This window comes from Lynx canadensis, chromosome B4 (genome assembly GCF_007474595.2).
Source record: "Lynx canadensis isolate LIC74 chromosome B4, mLynCan4.pri.v2, whole genome shotgun sequence".
NCBI lineage: Eukaryota > Metazoa > Chordata > Mammalia > Carnivora > Felidae > Lynx > Lynx canadensis.
In genome coordinates this window covers 63,091,595-63,099,553 of record NC_044309.1, presented here as the reverse complement: position 1 = coordinate 63,099,553, position 7,959 = coordinate 63,091,595, and the positions used below count along the sequence as shown (strand labels likewise).

Below are 7,959 nucleotides of genomic sequence, written 5' to 3'. Positions count from 1 at the left end.
AACAAAATTTAGGAAATGTAGGAGGCATAAATTCCGTCTGGGTGCTTGCAAGACCACCTCCCCTGTCGCCTCAAGCCAAAAACTGGGCATAGGTGTGAGAATTTTGCAAAAACAGCTTCCAAAAATATTTTTCGATGCGAAATGGTGCGCCCCAAGAACTTCAGGGTGGAAAGCAAGTCAAGCAGCCGAACGTTCTCCCTAGACTGCTAACCTTTCCGCCTTTCCCACCCCGCCACTCCCCCTTCGCCGCAGCCTCCAGCCAGGGGGCGTTTGTTTACGTGACGTCAGCCGTAGTAAGCAGTCCCCGCCCCCGTTTCCCTCTGGCCGCCTCGTTTCCCGCGCCGCGGCGCTTCTCCCCTTAAAAGGACAATAGAGGCCCCGGGAGCGCGCGCGGCCGCCGGGCCTTCTCCCCTCCCAGCCCTCAACGCGCGCGCGCCCGTATGCAAATAAGTTCGATTCAGGAGAATTTTGTACCAGGAGACGCGCGTGCGCAGAGGGAAAGCGGAATCTACACCTTCCCGGCCAGCGGTAGCAACTGCAGAACTGCAGGAGACAATCTTTCTAGACAAGGCAGTTGAGGAGGAGGGAGCGATTAGAAGGGGGGGGGGGCTGGCTTGGCGTGCACTCCAGACCTCGGGAACGTTATTGTGCGTGGAACGGCTGATTTTGGAAGGTGAGTGACTCTAACCATTACTCTGGTGCAAAACTGTCTCACGAGGCTTTGATTTCAGAGTGTGTTTTTTTTTTCTCTTTTCACCTCCCCCCCCCCCACCCCCAGTCCTTCCACACACACACGCACACATACACACGCACGCACAGGAAGTTTTGTCTTGGAGATGGCATTGCTGGGAGCAATGTTCTCGTGATCTTCAGACCCCGGGTTCTTTTGTATACACGTTTAGTTTGCCTTTTCTAATTGGGTAGGGTAGTGGAGGCAAACCGAAAGTCTTGGGGTGGGGGAAGTGAGTGGAGGCTGCAAACGACTGAGGAGTCGCCGGAGTTGAGGGATCCACGTTGAAGGTGACAATGACTTTTCTTAGCCGTAGTGTTCTCTGGCGAAAAGGAGGCGGGTGGCTGGAAGGCCCAAGAGGAAAACGACTTGCTGGCAATCGCGAAGGGGCCCCGGGCCGGTGCATCCGCGTGGGCGCGCGCCTCGGGAGTGGTCGGGCGCCGTGGTTGAACCTCGTGGTTTAGTTTCGTTGCAGCCCCCCTGCGCCTGTTTGAGAAGGGTGGACAATGAGCGCCGTAGGCTCGGAAACTTAAGTTGCCGTCTACTTGCGAGCTGGCGGGCGTGAGAGGGTTTAAATCGGCCTTTTGGGTCAGCGCCGGGGGTGGCCGGAGTGTACGCGGCGTGGCGTTGTTTGCCGAACTCCGGAGGGATGCGGATGCGACAATGAGAGCAACACGCGGCCGCTCTGAAGCAGCCCGGCTCCCAAACGCCTCCCCCCCCCACCCCCCGGACCGCGCCCAGGCAGCGCGGGGGGCCAATGTGTCTGTGGAGCCTCAAGTTTTGTTCGCAATTTAGTCACCTGTAGCGTAGATGTGGGCGCCACGGTGAGGGCTTTCTGAGGCGACTGTGTGCGGCTTAAGATGGCCAGTCATAGCCAAGTTGACTTGGGGATGGAGGCAACGGCGTTGTCTGCGCCGAAGGAGTGAGAGAACTCCGGAGGGCACTGCTTTTTGTGCTCTACATGACAGACCACGTGCTTGGGGCTGCGACCCTGGTTTTCGCCGGAGGTCTGTGTGAGTGTCCAGATCCGGGCCGGCAGCGAGATGCGGGCGCTGTCGGGGCCGGCCGGCAGGACAATGTGATTTGCTGATGATGGCGTCTTGCCAGTTTAAAAAGCAGAGTGAAAGTCGCCAACTCTCCGCTGATGCGGGGCGGGCAATCGGCGTTTCTCATCAAGGACACTGCAAAACTTTGATTAAATGGGCCTGCTGCTGAGGGGAGGACGGGGGGAGAGGCTCCGGACTCTCGGGGCGCGGGGTCTGGACCTCTCCCCGGGGTGATCGTCAAGTGTCTCTCCTCTGAGAAACAATCCGACATCCCTGATGCTGCACGTAGGCAGCGCCCGGCTGGACAGAAAACAAAGAGCTGCATGTGCCCGTGCGGGCCCCGCCGGCGCTCGGGGCGGCCGCCGGGCGGAGGGCCGTGTGGGCCGGGCCCCCCTAACTTCGGGCGAGTTTCGAGAGGGGCTTTTGTCCCTCAGCCCCTCGCGGGGAAACTTTGGCGGCGGTGCTCGCATGAGGTGCCATGCTGGTGCGCGGAGAGGCGGCGTGCTCCGCGCTCCGGGCGGGCGGGCGGGGAGGCGGCGGTCTCGGGGCCCCCGCGCTTCAGCACGGGCGTCGAGGGCCGCGACAGCCGAGGGGCCGGGAGAGCGTGGCCCCGACTTCTTGGCCCGTTACCCGTGGTCCAGAGCTTGTGTCTGGGAGGTCTGTGGATTCGCCTTTGAAGTCGAACTGTTGCCATGTTTGAATTACGTCAGGGCAAAGCCATGAGGAGGAACAAGCCCCGGCAGCGCGGCGTGCGGGAGGCGCGGCCTGCGGGAGGCGCCGGGCGGGCGGGCGGGCGTGCGCGGGGGCCCGTTGTTCCGGCGCAGGTGAGGGAGGAGGCGGCGAGGGACGCGGGTCACCTCCTGCGGCCCTCGCCCAGGCGAGCGGCTCTCCGCAGGAACTTTCTTCCCGACCCAAGTTGTTCTATTTACCAACAAACCCACCGGGGAGCGTTTCTATTTGCTGCCGTGGTGCCTCTCTCGGCCGTCATCGCTTGCCCGAGGGGGAAGCGCGTTGGGGGGGGGGGGGGCGGCCAGGGCCGCAGGAGGACTAGGGAGAGGCATTTTGCTGCTTTCGTGGAAGCCGGCGCATGCGGCGAGCACCCCCAAACCCTCGTAGCCGAGCCGTGGCTCGCGCTTTCAGGGGACCCAGCCCCGACGACACACGAAAAAACCACCGTGGGGAAGTTTCGGGGCTCCCCGTTGTCCTACAAAGGGAAGTGAGGACTGTGGCTGAACTGTGCGTGCCGCTGTTTTCTTTGTGTGTTTACGTGTGGGAGGGGGATCCGGGAGGGGCGAGGTTTGTTTTGGTTGCGGGTGGGGTTGGTTTATTGGGGTGGCAGGGCGGTGCAGAGTTTGTTCTGGTAACGAGACCTAGTAGATTTCTTTGTTTTTATTTTCTCCGTCTAACCTTGGGTAACTACAGACAACTGGGAAGACTAGGAATTAGTGACTAGAACAACACGGATCCTGTGCGAGACAGTTTTACCCCAGCAATACTCCCCCTGCCCCCACACCTCGGGTAGTCCTAAGGAAGATTAAAAAGAAAAAAACTTTTTCCTTTTAATTTTAGTAATTAAAAATATGAGTTTGACCTTGTCATTAGAAGTACACTGAAAGCACCTGTTTTTGTACTGGAGTTTGCCAGACTTGAAAAGCCTTTTAATAATGTATGTCGCAAAACCGAACACGTTTTTTTAGTTGCTCAATCTAAATTAAATTAAAGTCTGGGAGTTTGTTTCCGTAGGAGTTGGAGAAAAGCCTGATGGCATTTAAAATATTTATATAATGATTTGGGGAAGGGGAAAATCGCCCCTTTGCCCTAAAGGTATGCCGGCTCAATGTTTGGTGATTGTTCACTGCTTTATCTTAGGATGACCTTGAAGAAGCTAGCACGTGGAGAATTGGGCCTTGGAGATTTTATATGGGGGTTGGGAAGGAAGCTGCGGGGGGGGGGGGGTGACAGGGTAAAAGGCTGGATGTTCCTGCTAGCTTCTTCCTAGTTCCTATAAACTGGGGTTGACCTTCTGGTTACCCCTCTTAGATTTTCTTTTCAAGCCAATCTTTTTTTTTTTTTTTTTTTTTGGTATGTGGCCCCAGGCATAGCTCAAAAATTATGCTGGTTTGACACATGGATGCTTCTTTGGTATTTGGGGTTTGCCTGCAGTCTAGACATCCGATAAGCAGCACTGTATCTGCTGCTGCTTTCCTGATTTCTCCTGCGTTTGGATCATGTTTAAGGGTTAGAATCTAAAAGTGGTTGTTACCAGAAAATAGTATCTTTACATGCCACACCCTGACCAAAAATCTGTACAGATTGTGCTTCTCATTGTTTTGTTATTTAACAGACATGTTTCTCCCATGTTTTGGTGACCAAAGTACAAATACTTAAAGGCAACTTTTAATACTATAGTAACAGTACATATCTGCAGTGGATAGAAAGAACATGTCAAAGTGAAAAACTTTGTATGGCTTTCCCTTTGGGCATTTATTTCTCTGTGATTATTTAAGATGCATAAGAGATGTTTTGTAAGCAGACTAAGATTCGTTCATTTGTTTTTCTTAATCAGTATTTTATACCTGGGTTTACAGCTAGAATTTCAATATCCTGGGAAATTTCAAATACAATAGAGCTTAATTTTTGTTTTAAATATCACATGATATGTGCAACGGAGATTTGGTTTATCAAGGTGAATGAGTTGAGAGTGGGAAAGACCAATAGACAAGGTCTACTGTTTTCCTTCTTGCATTACTTTTGGCGGGAGTTCGGTGATGAAAAGTTCAATAGGTAGTGTATTCTAGAACCTTGGTGGGCAGCAGGCCTCAAGACTGCTGTTGCATAGTTTTCTTAACTGTAGATCTGGAACCTGGATGGCTCGTTTTTTTTCCCCGAGTTGTAATGAGGCCCTAGAAAAAGCTGGCTCATGGGGCTCAGACTCTAGCAGATTTATGTGAAAAAGCAATTTGATAATGATTTTCCATGTAAAATCAGTTTTTCACCGGTGAAAGCTTAAGCTTAATTTGAAATCTAAACCAACTTCATAAGCTTTATTAGGACAAGTTAGTTAATTTACCATGCCAACACATAGTAGGTTGCTTCAAAAATATAACTTTTTTTCTTCCTTACTGGTGCTGGGAATATAATTGGCTGAGAAAGAAGGGAACACCTTCGTTGAAGTACTAGTTAGTTTGGAGGTCTTGAGTTAAAATGCTTAGGTTGCAAGGCTGTGCTCATGTTAAATAAGTCACTTTGTGGTCATCTGCAAAATAGCAATACCTACTTCATAAGGTTGTAAATAATTAAGCAGGTAATATGCTTGGTAAATACTGGCTGTTCTCACAACTTTGGGAATAGACATTTTACAGGAGACAAAACTGAGGCCTGGGGCCAGTGACATTGCTGGCGGAAATATTCAGTAAATGTTGAGTGGAAAGAATGAGTATCTTTGGCCCTCTTCCCCACCTTCAGAAACTGGTTCTGGGAAGACATTATTCTGATTCAACCATTTTACATCAAAAACTCTTGTGGAAATGGAGAGGATGCCGTTTTCTGTTTTCCTGATTTCTCTTGTCCACAAGAGACCTGGATTTCCCATACTTAATTTTGACTCTGGGAGGTTATAAATTGAAAATATTTCATTGTCTTTTAGCTCTTCAGTTTCTGTTTTAGTTGAGTCTGCAACTAAGATTTTCTGTATTATGGAAATGATCTGGGAATGCATCTAGTCCAAGAGAAGGCAGTTTGTTTTCAAGGGAGGTTTTCTTTTTGCACCAGAAGTACGAAAGTTGCAGTTAATCTAAAATGATGCGTTTCTAGCTTTGTATTGTTTCCACCTATTATAAGTTTGATTTGTTTTAATGTTATTTTAATTTGGGTCATGTTAATGTATGGTGAGTTTAAACAGCTCTCGTTTTGAGATTTATTTTGCCCCTGATCTTTTCCTCCCCACATACTTGCTTCAAATAAGCAATAAGTATTTTTCTACCAGTTGTTATGAAAGCATTGAGTTATTTATTATTAATCTTCTCTAATTAAAGTAATTCACTTGGTTTACATTTCCTGTAAAGCTTTGAACCTCACAATTTTTTTTATACAAAAGTCTCTAGACTAAATGTTAAAGAAAAATGACTCCATTAAATTAAAAACACTAGTTTTTTTTTTTAATTTTTTTTCAATGTTATTTATTTATTTATTTATTTTGGGACAGAGAGAAACAGAGCATGAACGGGGGAGGGGCAGAGAGAGAGGGAGACACAGCATCGGAAACAGGCTCCAGGCTCCGAGCCATCAGCCCAGAGCCTGACGCGGGCCTCGAACTCACAGACAACGAGATCGTGACCTGGCTGAAGTCGGACGCTTAACCGACTGCGCCACCCAGGCGCCCCTAAAAACACTAGTTTTTAAATACACCTCTTTATTGTGGACACTGTTTCCCATTCTGTGCATTAAATATACTATTCAGATCTGTTTTGCCTATCCCAGTCTTCAGGTATTAACAAATTCTGCCAGTGTCTGTATACCATGTACAGTCAGCACCTGGTTGTAATATAAGACTTAGTTCCTGCCTTGCAACAGTTTACCATTGAGTAGAGGAGATAATAGAGCAAACAAGTATGTGAAAATCTTGTGTTAGGTGTTACAATACACGTATAGACAGATTTTGTTAAAAATTCTTAATTCCTGAGTTAAGGGGATGAGGGAGAAACCATCTCAGGTAAAACAACCTGAGTAGAGATGTGGCTAGTTAATAAAGTTGGTTTGACAATCCTGGAATATCAGGATTCCAAGTTTGGAGCAGCTGGTAGGCAGGGCCAGATCCTGGAAAGCTTTGCATTTCTTGCCAAGAAGTTTAGATATTATCCTGAAGCCCATGTTGATAATTTGGAAGAGATGATTGTTTGAGCTTTAGGAAGGGATCCCCTGTTTGAAGGTTCTGAGGAAGTCGGTTATGAGGCTCCAGCACCCCGATGAAGGACAACTAGGCAGCAGGGACAGAAGGGACATGGACCAGAGAAGTGAAGGAAGAAACAGAATTTTTAAGGATTTCATAGTGGACATGTTGAGGGTCATGCAGAAGATGAAAAGGGAGAGCCCAGTTGACTTCCAGATTTTTTGTGTGACTGTATATGTGATGACCAAGGTTAGGTGAACACTGGAGGAACATGTTTGGGAGAGAAGATTATGTAATTAATTTAGAGTGTTTAAAGGTTGGGACTTGCCAGTCCTTGTGTTGGTGCTTTACAGATCGTACTCAGAAGAGTTGGGATTTATCCTTATTTTATAGGTGAGGAAATGGAAGGGTCAGACAGCTTAAGGAAATTTTCTGCGGTTTGGGTCAGACCAGATATGTATGGCTATACCCCCTTTCTTAACATTTTTCTCAAGTTCAGAAAGGAGGACAGCTTCACAGAACGAATATAGTCCAATTTCATGATGTTAAAATCTCCTAGAAAAACCCAAGTTTCTCTTCGCACAAACCGGAACTTAAAAGAAAGCCTTCAGAAATCAGGATTCTACCCTTAGTTTAATTTGTTGGACATATCCTGGGATAGTGTTTATATATTTTTTAAAAATGTTTATTTATTTATTTTGAGAGAGAGAGAGAGAGAGAGTGTGAGTGTGGGAGAGGTAGAGAGACAGGAAGGGAGAATCCCAAGCAGGCCCCGTGCTGTCAGTGAAGAGCCTGACGCGGGGATTGATTCCACGAACTGTGAAATCATGACCTGAGCCGAAATCAATAATTGGACACCTAACTGACTGAGTCACCCTGGTGCCTTGAGTTTATATTTCTGTGTGTAAGTCCTATAAGTTCAAGGGAATAAGTGGTATATAGACACTGGTGTTTTCATACTCTTGATTCACAGCATCCCTGGAAAGTGGAAGTGAGATTTCACCCTAATATTGCAGAGGGGCAAATAAAATTAGAAGTGACTTCCTAGTCAGTTGTAAAGACAAATGCAGAATTAGACTCCCAACTTGACTCATTATAGTGCTTTTTTCACCAGACTCAACAGTAGTTACGTTTCTTAACTGATTATTTGTTTAATCATCTAAGAGAAGATTCATACTATCTCCCCAACCTTTACAGTTTTTTCATCCACTGGAATCACTCAATCTAGAATCGGCATACCCAGTGTTTTTTCACACTATCAAAATGGGAGGACCTAGTATTTTTTTACACTGTCT

The 7,959-nt window shown here is 47.8% G+C and overlaps 1 protein-coding gene across 3 annotated transcripts in view; it reads left to right on the top strand.

The window, feature by feature from the left end:
• The first annotated feature begins 388 nt into the window (after window positions 1-388).
• SINHCAF (SIN3-HDAC complex associated factor) overlaps window positions 389-7,959 on the top strand; it is a 32,708-nt gene continuing 25,137 nt past the window's right edge. Inside the window, exon 1 of one of the 3 annotated variants that reach the window (XM_030322108.2) lies at window positions 389-673. The gene's annotated coding sequence lies outside the window, so the exon portion shown is untranslated. Of the gene's footprint in view, window positions 674-818; window positions 1,021-2,578; window positions 3,013-7,959 lie in introns of those variants that run through there. The other 2 variants (XM_030322106.2, XM_030322107.2) reach the window with 2 other exon arrangements.